Source organism: Cimex lectularius, unplaced genomic scaffold (assembly GCF_000648675.2).
Source record: "Cimex lectularius strain Harlan isolate CLEC.00 unplaced genomic scaffold, Clec_2.1 scaffold206, whole genome shotgun sequence".
Lineage (NCBI taxonomy): Eukaryota > Metazoa > Arthropoda > Insecta > Hemiptera > Cimicidae > Cimex > Cimex lectularius.
The window spans coordinates 951,058-954,633 of record NW_019392762.1 but is presented as its reverse complement, the minus strand read 5'-3'; the positions used below and the strand labels follow the sequence as shown (position 1 = coordinate 954,633).

Genomic DNA, 3,576 nt, shown 5'->3' with positions numbered 1-3,576 from the left:
GCAAGTTTTCGACGGTTCTTTGGGACCAGATAAGCTGGCTTTATGTTTGCCCCTTTAAATGAGACCACTTTTTGAAGTGACATCAAGTTTTGGACAAATTTACAAGTTAAAACACTTTGTTGCTATACATGCCGTATAAAATGAGCTTTTGATCCTGATCATAATGATCAACGATCGCTTGAAATTCACCTCATTAACTTATTAATCATAACGATTTTGAATAAACAACAATTAACATTAATGTGACGATTGTTCAAGAATAATTTTTCTTCCAACAAAACCTAGTTTCAATAACTGATAATATGATATTTCAATTTTTTATCATATACAAGTTTTAATTCGGTTTTTATTAAAATCAACATTTTTGACAGAGAATTTGTCTCTACTATAAAAACCGCGTTCAGGCCTCTTCCTCTCTCCCCGTTCCCCCTCTCACTCTTTCACTCTCACTCTCTCTCTATCTATCTTTCTATCTCTCTCATTCTCATTCTTTCTCTCTCTCCCTCTCCCTCTCCATCACTCTCTTTCTGTCTGTCTGTCTGTCTCTCTCTCTCTCTATCCCTCTCTCTCTCTCTCTCTCTCTCTCTCTCTCTCTCTCTCTCTCTCTCTCTCTCTCTCTCTCTCTCTCTCTCCCCCTATCACTTTCACTATCTCTCGCTCTCTACCTCCCGCTCCCTCTCTCCTTCACTCTGTCATTATCTCTCCCTCTCCTTCTCCTTCACTCTCACCCTCTCCGTCTCACCGTCCCTCTCTCTTTCGTCCTTTTCTCTCTCTCCCTCACTCTGTCTTTCTCTATTTTTCTTCTTCTCTCCCTCCCTCTCTTTTTACTTTCTCTCTCTTTCTCTATTTGTTCTTTCTCTCCCTCTCCTTCTCTCCTTTCATTTCTATTGCCCTTCGCTTTATCTCTCATGGTATTTCATTTTTTCCGCATTGTCTTTTCGTTTCTTTCTCTCTCCCTTTCACGGAATAATTTCATTATTGATTAGTAACAGTATTAATAATATAACGTTGCTTTAAAAAGTAAATAGTTGAAAAAATAATTATTTTATCTTAATACTTAATTAATCAGATAGTGTAACAAAGGAAAGTTATTTATATTAACTAAAAATGATTGAAGTATTTCTAAAAGTATGTATGCAATACACATTGTTTTTTATTTAATAATTAAAGATATTTGTAAAAAAAATCGTCTACAAATGTATTTAAAAATTGGTTAAATCATTAAAAATGAAAATGTTTAAAATAATAACATTTATAATACTGATTGTAATGTTTGTCTTTAATTGTTATCAGGGATTTGGTCAAATAACATATTTTTAATTTTAAATCTTTGTCTAGCTTTCAGAATTTTTCTACCTTCATCAAGGCTCTACGAGAGAATTTAAGTTTATATACTTCTGACTAAAAATCAGTAAGTACAAAAATGTGTTCTTATATATATTTGATGTTAAATTGGCCAAAATTAAAATGTTTAATATATCCTTTTCGAGATCCCTGAAGGAAAAGTAAAAATTTTTTTTTGACCACATCGCTGATAACAACCAACAGAACATAATCTGCATAAGTTGGTCGATAAATCAACAAAACGTTTGTGTTTTAGGTCAGAGAGTACATATTTATTTGAAAAAATATTGCATAAAGTTCAAAACTGAAAAGTAAATAAAATTGAGAAGAAAATAAAATTATTATTTTTCTTTAGAAATTAAAAAAAAAAAGAAGCTCAATTCAATTAAAAAATAGATGTTTAAATTAATAGTAATAAAAAATTATATGATCGAACATGATTTTAATTGTAAAAAATGATATTATTCAGGCATATTAATAAAATTGAAAGTATTTAATTTATAAGATATTTTTATGTATATTATTTTTAACTATTAATTTAATTAAAAATAATAATATTTGATTTTCATTTTTATTACACCACTCGCATGGTTTTAAGTTTTTAAAATCTTTTTTATGCGAGTTAGAAACAAGAAAGAAACGAATTTTACCTGGAGCATCGGTGGTTCAACGGTAGAACATTCGTCTGCTATTACGAATGACTCAGGTTCGACTCCTGGCCGATGCAGATAATTTTTTTCACTCGATTCAATATAATTTGACATTTTGGATGCCTTGTTCTTCTGTCTTAACGAATTTGAGTTAGAAAAACATTGGATGTTGACATGAGTAATTTCTAGAACGAACGTACAATGTTACTTCACAATAAAGAACATTTTGTGGAATGAAATCCATTATAAGATAGATTGATAAGATTATTATACATAAATAAGATTGAAAAAAATCTTTATTTTTGTTTAAAATAATTCCATGTGTTTTTTTAAATGTAAATTTAATATTTATTTAAACAATTATTGATTTGTATGGAATTTCACACCCATCATCAACATCTACATTTTTAAAAGACATAAGTATAACGAAAGATATTTTACATTTTATTATAAGGCTTACCTTTAAACCTTTTTTTCATTATATATAGATTGTTTTAAATGATATAAGACCATTTATTTTTTAAATATTACATAATTTTATGTAAATAAACTTAAAATACAGTAGTAAAATGGTCATATATTTTTTAAAAGAAACTATATTTAAAGCAAAATTTAATAATTTTCAAAAAAGGTCAGCCTGGTAATAAAATGTAAAATACTAATATCATTTGTTATACTTACGTCTTAAAAAAATATAGATTCTGTTGATGGGTGGAAATTCCCACGTCCAAATAAATTTTGTGATCTTGTATACAGGATGTATCAACTTATATAGTCAACCAATTTAATTCGGAAACGATCTTCATTTAAAATAACAAATTTAATGACATTTCCCAGATAGTTGTGAAAGTTATGTTAAATCTGCTACTACCAAGCGGTTCCTAATCAAAATTAAATTGGGCCGATAAAACCATTTTTTGCCAATGCTAATCGTTTTTCGAAATAAACGGAGAGAGCCATCTTGTTGTTTAGGAAATGGTCGATCTTATCAAATTTTTTTAAAAGTACAAATGGTATAAAATAAACTCTAGAATCGAATTGTACAATAAAAATGTCACATTCTTATTTAAAATAACAAAATTTGTGTCATCTTCCAGCTAGATGAGAAAGTTATGTTAAATCTGTTACGACCACGTGATTACATAGCCAAAATTAACTTGGGGTTTTTATAAGATTATTTTTTGCTAATATTAATTGTTTTCAAAATAAACGAAGTCGGCCATCATGTTGTTATAGAATTAGTAGATTTTATCAAAATTTTCCTTTCAGTAAAATTGGTATCAAATAAGCTCTAAAATCGAATTGTACAATACAAATATGGCATTCTCATTTAAAACAACAAAATTCATGTCATTGACCTGCTAAAAAAATCAGTGACATCACTCTTCAAACGGCATTGAAAAAAATGACGTCACTCGTCAAATCCCAGCGACGACTAGTGGTGGGGTGTTGGAAGGAGAAGGGGTAAATACCGTCACGCCAGATTCCATGACCAGTGAATGAGAGGGTTAAAACTTGTCTGGCTCAGGTGTCAGCTATACTTGATTCTCGCTAGATGAGAAAGTTATGTTAAATCTGTTAC

The 3,576-nt window shown here is 29.5% G+C and overlaps 1 non-coding gene across 1 annotated transcript; it reads left to right on the top strand.

Annotated features, from left to right (window-relative positions):
* The first annotated feature begins 1,999 nt into the window (after window positions 1-1,999).
* Window positions 2,000-2,071, top strand: Trnas-gcu. The gene has a single exon. It is a non-coding gene; the product is annotated as a tRNA-Ser (tRNA).
* The last annotated feature ends 1,505 nt before the right edge of the window (window positions 2,072-3,576 follow it).